The sequence below is a fragment of the Tenebrio molitor genome, unplaced genomic scaffold (assembly GCF_963966145.1).
Source record: "Tenebrio molitor unplaced genomic scaffold, icTenMoli1.1 SCAFFOLD_937, whole genome shotgun sequence".
NCBI lineage: Eukaryota > Metazoa > Arthropoda > Insecta > Coleoptera > Tenebrionidae > Tenebrio > Tenebrio molitor.
This window is the reverse complement of record NW_027184301.1, coordinates 1-13263: the sequence shown is the minus strand read 5'-3', so window position 1 is coordinate 13263 and position 13263 is coordinate 1. Positions and strand designations below refer to the sequence as shown.

The following is a 13263-nucleotide window of genomic DNA, read 5'->3' as shown; positions in this document are numbered from 1 at the left end:
ATTCAAGTTTTGTTAATTTTAGATTAAAAATGCGTGAGTATTGTACTATTGCTAACGATGCCAAAACATCGCATATTCAATGTAAAAAGAACAAGAGCAACGGGCCATTAAGTTAATTTAAAAATAACTCGTACCGGATAAGTCGAATACGTATCCAGGGAAAATTTATTAATTTTAAAATTGACCGGCGGAAACAGGTTCTCGCCTCCCACCACTTTTGTGTAGCGGCCGCCAAATCAATTTTGTTTTTATATAATTGATTCAAAAAATTGAAATTCACGCATAGTTATCTGTGCCTGAAGTGGGTCATTTTCATTGCATTGTTAGTAAGATCGAAACCATAGAAACCATACAAAACGCATACGACTATTTCTGTTTTTCATTTCACGCACTGTTTTTTATTAGTTACCTAGCAACATGGTCACTGCATTGAAACTTCAGAGTTCCTTCAAAAATTTGAATTTTTAATTTCAATTTTTTGAATCAATGATTTAATATAAAAATAACTATTGTGGAAAACAGCAAAAAATAAAATAATACCACTAATTGGCGGCTGGTCAGGATAGACCTAACGTTCGAAATTTAGAAAAATATTTTTTTTATTTTAATACTGTTACTTTTCTAATGAAGTGCGAAATAAGTTGTGCCCCATAGCTATCTTTTTTATTTTTCACTACGACAATTACAAAGTGTTGATATTCACAACTTTTCGTGAGCACTTCGATAGAAATGAACAAGAACGCAGGAAAATTCCACACCGAATATTAATATTCTGTCTTGGCCCATGTTTACTTTTATCTACCGCAAAACAAAATGTTCGGATTTGTCAGGGGTATTCTGATTTAAAAAAAGAAGAACATTTGACGAATATTTTAAGTCTCAAACGTTTGGAAAATAATGCAACAACAATTCATAGACTACAAAAAAGCCTATGATTCAGTACCACATTCATGGTTAATTAAAATTCTTAAAATTTATAAAATTAATATTAAATTAAATCACCTTCTTTATATGGATGACATAAAACTTAACAATAACTGAAAATCAATCAATATGTCGTGGTCATTACGAAAATTTAGAATATATAACTAAAGAAGGAGAAATCATTAAAAATTTAAATAAAGGAGAATTTTATAAATATTTAGGTATTAATCAATCAAATCAAATTAAATCTATTCTTTTGGTGTTATAAAATGGTCCAAAACTAATTTAAAGAATATAAATATTCAAACTAGAGTTCTCTTTACAAAATTTTGTAAACATCACCCCAAATCTGCTGTTGAAAGATTTAATTTACCACGCGAAAATGGTGGTAGGGGTTTTTCAAATCTAGAAATTCTACAACACAATCAAATTGCTTCACTAAAAAATTATTTTCTCAATAGAGCTCGTGATATGACACTATAGCAAATATAAAACAAAAGTCTTTACATGGGAGATATTTTAAAGAGCTGAGGGTTTTATATTTGCAATACAAGATCTTGCACCGTTTTGGCTCACAGCGAATATAAAAAACGTCATGATATATTCGCAAAAATTATACACATGAATTTAGCAGTTAAATTCAATTTATTAAAGGATACACAACCACATTACATTTATAAACCAGAAAGTTGTTTAGAAAATGACAATTACAAATTATATTTTGATCGCACAGTTTTAACTGACATTCACATTCAGCATAACAGACCAGACATTATTATTTTAAATAAACAACAAAAGCAAGCATATCTTTTAGATATAGCTGTTCCAAATTCACACAATATAACACAGACATATAATACAAAAATTAATAAATATATTATTATAATTTCAGCAACAGGAATAGTACCGCAATCTCTTTTTAAAAATTTAAAAATTTTGGACTTAGAGAACACATAAAACACAAAAAAGTCAAAATGTGGAGGCGAGACGCCGGTAATTATGTTGATAAGCACTGCACTACTGCCGCCGGGTGGAGGTGGGATACGAAAAGAAGATGCTCTCACTGCTCTCACTCACAATAAGTTCGGAAAAACCGAATTTTATTATCGTATTTAATTGACGTCACAGTTACTTTGGCGAAACAGGAGCTCGCTTTTCGAAGGCATGATGAAAAAGACAGACGAATCAATTTGATATATAAAACCTAACAGGAACGGCTGGTCCATGAGGTCATTTGGGTAATGACCCCCTAAAAAATAAAGGTTTTACCCAACACCAGCCGCGACTGCAATGTACACAAGACTATGACTGCTACATATTATGTTATTTCAACCAAATCAGAAGTACAATAATTTTGAAAAGTAAGTGCAATGTATACTTCTAAATCTATCTAAATTTATTAATATGTAATTTTTTTCAAAACTATCGATCTTTCTTTGAAACATTTTCAATTCACAATTCACTGTTGGAAGCGCTGTACTTTTTAGTATAAATACGTATACGAAAAATTAAAATAATAGTTGAATTAACACATCGTTAAATGTTACGAGGAACATAGTTTTTTGGATTACACAGCAAAATCTTGGAATTTCAGTCCGATATTACTCCATTGAGTCTTTGGACTCACAAATAAATACCTCGAAAAGCCGACAAACATCTGTCTAGAACTTTTCTAGTAACCAGAGGGTATCGTAAACGACCCGTGTTTAGACCTCTTTCGTGAAAGTGACCGACCGCCGGCGCCGCTCGATTTCGTCATAAATCTCAGCCGTACCCCCCACGATAATTGACAAGTCTGTCATACAGCCCTACCATTTAAAACCTTTATTCTCTTCGTTTTAAAAATAGTTTCGCATGGTTTTTCTCTCTTCTCGTTTTACAATGGTCCAGTGACTAATAAATGAGTGTTGTGTTATGAGTTTGTTCGAGCTCAAAAAAACGTGGTTCGAAATTGTTTAACGTTTAACGAATGGTAAGTTATTCTAGTTTTTATGTTGGTCTTAACGTGTTAGGGGCCAAGAATACAACATTGTCTGTCCATTATAACATAGAACTGATATGTTGAATTCAGATCTCTAATTATTTAAAAACCAAAAAAATAAAGCAGCAGTCAAAGTGGCATGTACGCGTAACCTAATATATATTTTTTTTACATTAAAAGATCGCCGTCTTCCTCGTCGCACTTACGACATTTGCATATGTTATCTTTGTTAAACTCACGGAAGGAATATAATGAACCGGTCACCCGTCCAAGTGCTGACCGCTGCCCGCGTGGCTTACCTTCGGTGATCGAACGACAACCTTTACCGTTTGACGAGTTTTTATTCTGCAATTGTTTACAATTAATCGACAAAAAAAATTGTTTTCTTAATTATCTAGTACTTAAAGCTATGAATCTACATTATACGGGTCTGTGCATGTTTCCGAATACCTGCACGAAAAACAAATCGGTTCGGTGGTTGCTATGGATTTCAAAAAAAAACAAAAAGTGTTGGGGGGCAACGGCACGCGGTGTTCCCAAGCGGTCACCCATCCAAGTACTGACCGCGCCCGACGTTGCTTAACTTCGGTGATCGGACGAGAACCGGTGCTTTTCAACGTGGTATGGCCGTTGCCGTGGTGTTTAGGTGTGATCGTTGGTGTAAAATATATTGCTTTTAACATTCCGATGCACGAATATGAACATCAAAACGCGATGCGTTTCGTTTCCGTATGCACTTACCCTCTGACGACCGACGTCGGACCGAACTAACGGGAAATCCCACAACAACCACCACGTCACGCTCTAACGACAAGAGAGACTACTAGACGGACTGGCGATCTCCCGCGTCGCACATTTTTCGACCGCCGGCGGCGGTGGAAAATCCAGAATTTCACCCCACCTACCGCGCTGCTTGCTCCGACGACGACGAGATTCCCACATTTGGATCGACCGAAATATGTAAGTAATATCAGGAAGTTCCGATTTTCGAGAGGAGACCTGTGTTTCTATTTACCTATCTATAATAATTATCGTTATAATCATCATATCATTATTATTATTATTAACATTATTATTTATTACCATTATTATTATTATTATTATTATTTATCGTCCCTCGGATTCGGCGATCTTCGAAAATCCAAGTTGGACCGTTAGACATTCGAACGCGGTGTGCGTGGCTGACGAGTTGTTATTTTTGGCGTTTTTTCTTCGATCTTCACCCCGACTTCGGACGACGCAGGTCGGACACGAAATTACGAAGAGAGAAAGACGGAAGAAAGGAAGAAAACCTGAAGATCCGTCGAAGAAAATATCGGAAAACTCGTAGGTGCGGCATCGGTCGGACGATGAAGACCGTCTCCTTTCGGATGATCCTCTCGACGGACTTTCGGCCGTCCCGAAGGGTCCGGACGGCAACGGGACCCGTCGTCGACTCGTCCCGTTTCAACTTCCGCCGAAAACGATCGACCTGAACGTCGGAGAGGCGGTTCGCGGCATCCTGTTGTCGGAATTGCCTCGGTTCGAACACCAGGTCCTTTCTGTGCTTCGACCGTTTCGGAAGCGTTTGGCGACGCGAAGATGTCGTAAAATCGAGAAGGTGGCGCGGTATTCCGGGAAGAGATGGACCAATATTTCGGCGAACGAAATATGGATTCCCGGAATCGACGCGTCTACCCCGCACCGCCGACGTAAACCGTCGGTCCCGAATCGAAACCGTGACGACCCGGATTTAGGGCTGGTGGTTGGAGGGGCGTGTACCTGATTCGAAACCCACCGACGTTCCGAGACGAACTTCGCTATCTCCAGGGAAACTTCGGAAACCGAGTTCGGCCAGCTTGATCACACGGTGGCGATGGTGATCGAGGAAAGAGGACGATGCCATCACGCGGGCAACGATTCCGAGGCCTGCAATTTCTTCGACGGCGGACGCGGTGCGCGTTCAGTCTTCCGTCCGCAGTGGCGACTATTTTATAAAGACTTAGAAAATTTTTTTGTTCAATTCTCGTTCACGAGGTGCTCGAAGTGTACGTGTGTGAGCAAGTGTTTTTTCAATAATTATTATTAACTTTTAACGTTTTAACGTGAAAGATGGCCGACGTCGAAAATCAAACAGCATCATCGGTCACCACCGGTTCCGCTGCCACCCCTCAATCCCACGCGAAGAAAGAGAAAAAAGCGAAAAATCCCAGGGCGAAACCGTCCCATCCTCCGACATCCGAGATGGTAAACAACGCCATCAAGGGACTCAAGGAACGCGGAGGATCGTCTCTTCAGGCCATCAAGAAGTTCGTCGCCGCAAATTACAAAGTCGACGCCGAAAAGGTCGCCCCTTTCATCAAGAAATATCTGAAAGGCGCCGTGGCGTCGGGATCTCTGGTTCAGACGAAAGGTAAGGGCGCGTCGGGTTCGTTCAAGCTCGCCTCGTCCACCTCCGGTGGTGCCAAAGTCGCCTCCGCCTCCGACAAGAGGAAACCCGCTTCGTCCGCCGCATCCAAGACGAAAAAATCATCCGCCAAACGTACCGCCGTCGCGACGACTTCCGACAAGGCTTCCTCGAAGACAGCCAAAAAACAAGCCTCCCCCAAAGCGAAGAAGACTGCTGCCGAAAAGAAGAGCGCCGTCGCTGCCTCCGCCGCCGCAGCGAAAGCCAAGAAATCGGCCGCCTCCTCGGCAGAAAAGAAAACTAGAGCCGCCCCGAAACCCCGATCGCCTTCCAAAGCGAAGAAATCTAACAAGGCTGGTCCGACTAAAAAACCCAAAGCACCCAAACCCAAGACAGCCAAAGCCATTCCTGTCAAGGTGAAAAAGGCCGCTTCGCCGAAGAGGAAAAAGTGAGAAACGTGGATGGATACTCGACTCATGTTCGTTCGGCTGTGCCTCGTTCCGACGTCATCATCGTACTACCGGCAACGGGGCACGCACAAATGGCCCTTTTCAGGGCCACACGATAATCTACGACGAAAAAAAGAAATAAAACTATCCTTACGGCGAAACCAAATAAAATAGATAGCATCAGCTGGCAGGTAGGTGATGACAGGATGCAATAAAATTTTACGAACGACCGCAACCCAACCCGAATCGAGAGGACCGACCGATTATTGACATTTTTATTTTATTCATTTCCGGTTGAAGGGCGATATATTTTTTTTTTTGCCTGTAAAGTTTGAGGTTCTGAAAAGAACCGATTTTTTTGTTATAAAATTCGTGTTTCGTGTTGTTCTTCCGAAACACGATGTGGAAAAATTTAAGCGCGTTCACCCCGAATACGTCTGGCAAGTTGGATGTCCTTTGGCATGATGGTTACACGTTTGGCGTGGATGGCGCACAAATTCGTGTCCTCGAACAGACCGACCAAGTAAGCTTCGCTCGCTTCCTGGAGGGCCATCACGGCGGAGCTTTGGAAGCGCAAATCGGTTTTGAAATCCTGAGCGATCTCCCTCACCAAACGTTGAAAGGGAAGCTTGCGGATGAGCAACTCGGTACTTTTCTGGTAACGACGGATCTCACGCAGAGCCACGGTACCAGGTCTGTAACGGTGGGGCTTCTTGACGCCGCCAGTGGCGGGAGCGCTTTTCCTGGCCGCTTTGGTAGCCAGTTGTTTCCTGGGGGCTTTTCCTCCGGTGGACTTGCGTGCGGTCTGCTTGGTCCTGGCCATTTCGAATGAAACGAATGAAAAACAAAACTGACAATTATTAAAATCGACTCTGACGATCGTTAGACGTGCACGCGTCGAAAGGTAAACGGGTACTAAAAATTCCGCCATATTAAATTGTACTTTTATACGTGAACAAAGTCAACGGCTGACTTCGTCGATTGGTCGATGGTGAACCGTTGAATCTATATAAGGCTCCGTTAGTTGAAATTTTGCGGTAGTTGACTTCCTAGGGACGAGGTGTGCAGGTATTTTGTGTCAGTTGAAATAATCTGAAAAGATGACCGGTCGCGGTAAAGGAGGCAAAGGATTGGGAAAAGGAGGAGCGAAGCGTCATCGCAAAGTCCTGCGTGACAACATCCAGGGCATCACGAAACCCGCTATCAGAAGATTGGCTCGTCGTGGCGGCGTGAAACGTATTTCCGGTTTGATCTACGAAGAAACTCGCGGAGTCCTGAAAGTGTTCTTGGAAAATGTCATCCGAGATGCCGTCACCTACACGGAACACGCCAAACGTAAAACCGTGACAGCGATGGACGTCGTCTACGCTTTGAAACGTCAAGGACGCACCCTCTACGGTTTCGGAGGTTAATTTCCTGGCGCTCTTCACCGTTCGAGAAAACCAGAATAAAATACGAAATACAAAATCGGTTCTTTTCAGAACCACAAAATAAAAATAAGAGGAAAAAAAAGAAACATGATGTTCTTTCGAGAAACAACGGACAATTATTACTAACTGACTACCTGATAAATGTACCAAGATCGTAAACACCCCTTGCTTTCCTTTTGGCATTGCAGTCGTAAATGATAATAATACAAAAAGAAAAGATGCATCGGTCATTTTACGAAAAAAAAAAGCTATAGTGGCCCTGAGAAGGGCCGATATTTTGAGTTTTCGCCACGGAGATGGATCGATCGTTCGTTTAAGGTTTCTTCTCGGTTTTTTTGGGTAAAAGTACGGCCTGAATGTTGAGTAAGACACCGCCTTGGGCGATCGTAACTCCGGACAGGAGTTTGTTCAATTCCTCGTCGTTTCTGATGGCCAGCTGCAGATGACGCGGTATAATACGTGTCTTCTTGTTGTCACGGGCAGCGTTTCCTGCCAATTCTAGAACTTCGGCGGCTAAGTACTCCATGACGGCGGCCAAATAGACGGGAGCTCCTGCACCGACGCGTTCCGCGTAATTTCCTTTTCTGAGAAGACGATGTATCCTACCCACCGGAAACTGGAGACCGGCACGGCTCGAACGGGATTTCGCTTTTCCCTTCACTTTACCTCCTTTACCGCGACCTGACATTTTAAGTTCGTTCGTTAGACACCACGAGAAGTAATAAAACTGACGGACGGGACTCGTCGATTGTAAAAGCTGGTAGCTGTGCTTCGAATTTATAGCCTCCGTGATAGGAGAATAGGACGTGACGATTGGTGGGAGCCCGTTTTCAGGTGGGGTTCTGGTGAACACACTACCTATCAGAAAGGTGGTGGTGCAAAGTTAACGCACGCACACGAGTCAGAGCAGTTCGCGAGTTTGTTGAATCGAATTGAATTGAAAAATGCCGCCGAAGACAAGTGGTAAGGCAGCCAAGAAGGCCGGGAAAGCTCAGAAGAACATTTCCAAGAGCGACAAAAAAAAGAAGCGCAGGAGGAAGGAGAGCTATGCCATCTACATCTACAAGGTGTTGAAACAAGTCCATCCCGACACCGGTATCTCTAGTAAGGCTATGAGCATAATGAACAGTTTCGTGAACGACATCTTCGAACGTATCGCCGCTGAAGCTTCCCGTCTGGCACACTACAACAAACGTTCGACGATCACCAGCAGAGAAATTCAAACTGCCGTGCGTCTGTTGTTGCCCGGTGAGTTGGCCAAGCACGCCGTCTCCGAAGGTACCAAAGCCGTCACCAAGTACACCAGTTCGAAATAGATGTTTTTCGTTTTCGACACATTTATAAACGGTTCTTTTCAGAACCACAAAAACTCTCGAACAAAAAAGAAAAAGACGTGAAACAGCGATTTTTAATTAACTTTTATTATGTCATTATTATTATTATTAGGTTTCATGCATTATCGGTATTTTGCACCCATGCCTATCCAACTTGTAGTTATGTGGTTATTGTATTCGAAATAATTTAGTTGATTGAGGTTATGTTATGAATAAATTTCTATTTTGCCAGAATACAACTCTTCGGAAGAAGAAATCAAATAAACAATCGTACATCTGCTGAACAACCTAGTTGATGGTTGATGGATTTGCATTACCCAGCATATAGCCTAAATGTTCATCTTTAGTGAAATTAAAATTACTTAGCTTTTTTAAGAAAGAAAAAATTAGAACGAATTCTCATCGAAAAAACCGCGATTCCTACAAATGATACAGATGGTTTTGTAGTCGCGTATGTTATTGAATACAATGAGCCGACATTTTTCCGACTCTTTGTTTCATCGAAAACGTTGTTGACATTAGCAAGGAACGTTAAGGATTCCCTGAAACAGACAATTTCACTGTTTTGGAATAGCAGTATGTGCAAATGAGAGGACAGAAGACTTTGAAAAAAGGAGTGAACAAAACTGTACTTTAGTACAGAATGTTATGTTTATTTTAATTTCAATTGTTCCTGTTTTAATGAGATTTTTTATGTTCCTAAATCATTTTCTATTTTTTTTTTCATTAGAGAAGAGTTATTGTCGAGTTATTATCTCTACCTAGCATAAAAATTAAAATACTTTGCAACATTACGTTATTATACATTGCATATCTGACATAAAATACTTGCAAAAATTACTTAGCTAATTAATATTACGCATGACAACTCACATTATTTACTTTGCAAAACATTATAGAATACATAACAGATAATTGTGACCCTGTGTATTGTTCATTGGAATTAAAATAAAAAAAACGTGATTTCGTCAATCGCCGTTATTTGCGACTTCAGGCAACTGTCGCTAAGAGCTATTTTTGTTTCTCCGTTCAATTTCCCGATAAAATCGTCGACTTAGTTATTAACTAAGTTCTTCAGTTAGGTGGTATCAACAATACCACAATAGCCATGTTGCCGGAGTTTTTTGATAAAAGACTTGCTAGTTGGAATACAGAAAATATTTACCAAACACCTATTCACGATAATAAACCGGGGCACTATTGTGGGTTTTCGGTTGGTTTTATATTATATTAGGTACTCACCCTTCGTAACGTGTCTCCACGAAAAAACGTCACTTTCACACTAACCACCTTTCGTTTTAACTCTCGCGACGATAACTGAAATGTTGACGCGCGCCGGACAGATTCACGGACATACAACCACCCACCCACCCCGCGCCCCGGTTTCCGTCTGGACTGGTTCTGTCGTCCGAGTGAGTGCCAAAAATTAGCGTTCGTCTATTAAATGATTGTCGGATGATGATTATTGACGGACACTTTTATCGCACCCGATCACACTTTAGTTACTACCTACGTTTAGTATCGACGACGCATCGTTTCGATTATTGAAATTCGAATTGAATTTTTTTTTTTCTAGTTTTCGACGTAGATTCGCGTGACACAAATATTATGAGCCTTTTTGGATCGATTTCGTGTGCATCACGCCATTTCTACGGGCGAACGTGAATGTGTGATGTTGACGTGATGGAAGCAACGTTTAGGCAATCCGCATTACGTATTACTATCAATTATATTTTAAACGAATGAAAACTTCAATTCAGAAGTGTGATAATTCCCGATCCATTCAAGTTTTGTTAATTTTAGATTAAAAATGCGTGAGTATTGTACTATTGCTAACGATGCCAAAACATCGCATATTCAATGTAAAAAGAACAAGAGCAACGGGCCATTAAGTTAATTTAAAAATAACTCGTACCGGATAAGTCGAATACGTATCCAGGGAAAATTTATTAATTTTAAAATTGACCGGCGGAAACAGGTTCTCGCCTCCCACCACTTTTGTGTAGCGGCCGCCAAATCAATTTTGTTTTTATATAATTGATTCAAAAAATTGAAATTCACGCATAGTTATCTGTGCCTGAAGTGGGTCATTTTCATTGCATTGTTAGTAAGATCGAAACCATAGAAACCATACAAAACGCATACGACTATTTCTGTTTTTCATTTCACGCACTGTTTTTTATTAGTTACCTAGCAACATGGTCACTGCATTGAAACTTCAGAGTTCCTTCAAAAATTTGAATTTTTTAATTTCAATTTTTTGAATCAATGATTTAATATAAAAATAACTATTGTGGAAAACAGCAAAAAATAAAATAATACCACTAATTGGCGGCTGGTCAGGATAGACCTAACGTTCGAAATTTAGAAAAAATATTTTTTTTATTTTAATACTGTTACTTTTCTAATGAAGTGCGAAATAAGTTGTGCCCCATAGCTATCTTTTTTATTTTTCACTACGACAATTACAAAGTGTTGATATTCACAACTTTTCGTGAGCACTTCGATAGAAATGAACAAGAACGCAGGAAAATTCCACACCGAATATTAATATTCTGTCTTGGCCCATGTTTACTTTTATCTACCGCAAAACAAAATGTTCGGATTTGTCAGGGGTATTCTGATTTAAAAAAAGAAGAACATTTGACGAATATTTTAAGTCTCAAACGTTTGGAAAATAATGCAACAACAATTCATAGACTACAAAAAAGCCTATGATTCAGTACCACATTCATGGTTAATTAAAATTCTTAAAATTTATAAAATTAATATTAAATTAAATCACCTTCTTTATATGGATGACATAAAACTTAACAATAACTGAAAATCAATCAATATGTCGTGGTCATTACGAAATTTAGAATATATAACTAAAGAAGGAGAAATCATTAAAAATTTAAATAAAGGAGAATTTTATAAATATTTAGGTATTAATCAATCAAATCAAATTAAATCTATTCTTTTGGTGTTATAAAATGGTCCAAAACTAATTTAAAGAATATAAATATTCAAACTAGAGTTCTCTTTACAAAATTTTGTAAACATCACCCCAAATCTGCTGTTGAAAGATTTAATTTACCACGCGAAAATGGTGGTAGGGTTTTTCAAATCTAGAAATTCTACAACACAATCAAATTGCTTCACTAAAAAATTATTTTCTCAATAGAGCTCGTGATATGACACTATAGCAAATATAAAACAAAAGTCTTTACATGGGAGATATTTTAAAGAGCTGAGGGTTTTATATTTGCAATACAAGATCTTGCACCGTTTTGGCTCACAGCGAATATAAAAAACGTCATGATATATTCGCAAAAATTATACACATGAATTTAGCAGTTAAATTCAATTTATTAAAGGATACACAACCACATTACATTTATAAACCAGAAAGTTGTTTAGAAAATGACAATTACAAATTATATTTTGATCGCACAGTTTTAACTGACATTCACATTCAGCATAACAGACCAGACATTATTATTTTAAATAAACAACAAAAGCAAGCATATCTTTTAGATATAGCTGTTCCAAATTCACACAATATAACACAGACATATAATACAAAAATTAATAAATATATTATTATAATTTCAGCAACAGGAATAGTACCGCAATCTCTTTTTAAAAATTTAAAAATTTTGGACTTAGAGAACACATAAAAACACAAAAAAGTCAAAATGTGGAGGCGAGACGCCGGTAATTATGTTGATAAGCACTGCACTACTGCCGCCGGGTGGAGGTGGGATACGAAAAGAAGATGCTCTCACTGCTCTCACTCACAATAAGTTCGGAAAAACCGAATTTTATTATCGTATTTAATTGACGTCACAGTTACTTTGGCGAAACAGGAGCTCGCTTTTCGAAGGCATGATGAAAAAGACAGACGAATCAATTTGATATATAAAACCTAACAGGAACGGCTGGTCCATGAGGTCATTTGGGTAATGACCCCTAAAAAATAAAGGTTTTACCCAACACCAGCCGCGACTGCAATGTACACAAGACTATGACTGCTACATATTATGTTATTTCAACCAAATCAGAAGTACAATAATTTTGAAAAGTAAGTGCAATGTATACTTCTAAATCTATCTAAATTTATTAATATGTAATTTTTTTTCAAAACTATCGATCTTTCTTTGAAACATTTTCAATTCACAATTCACTGTTGGAAGCGCTGTACTTTTTAGTATAAATACGTATACGAAAAATTAAAATAATAGTTGAATTAACACATCGTTAAATGTTACGAGGAACATAGTTTTTTGGATTACACAGCAAAATCTTGGAATTTCAGTCCGATATTACTCCATTGAGTCTTTGGACTCACAAATAAATACCTCGAAAAGCCGACAAACATCTGTCTAGAACTTTTCTAGTAACCAGAGGGTATCGTAAACGACCCGTGTTTAGACCTCTTTCGTGAAAGTGACCGACCGCCGGCGCCGCTCGATTTCGTCATAAATCTCAGCCGTACCCCCCACGATAATTGACAAGTCTGTCATACAGCCCTACCATTTAAAACCTTTATTCTCTTCGTTTTAAAAATAGTTTCGCATGGTTTTTCTCTCTCTCGTTTTACAATGGTCCAGTGACTAATAAATGAGTGTTGTGTTATGAGTTTGTTCGAGCTCAAAAAAACGTGGTTCGAAATTGTTTAACGTTTAACGAATGGTAAGTTATTCTAGTTTTTATGTTGGTCTTAACGTGTTAGGGGCCAAGAATACAACATTGTCTGTCCATTATAACATAGAAC

The 13263-nt window shown here is 39.1% G+C and overlaps 1 non-coding gene across 1 annotated transcript; it reads right to left on the bottom strand.

Annotated features, from left to right (window-relative positions):
• Positions 1-3420: 3420 nt before the first annotated feature.
• LOC138141118 (5S ribosomal RNA) lies at positions 3421-3540 on the bottom strand. The gene has a single exon (XR_011163004.1). It is a non-coding gene; the product is annotated as a 5S ribosomal RNA (ribosomal RNA).
• Between the last annotated feature and the right edge of the window lie 9723 nt (positions 3541-13263).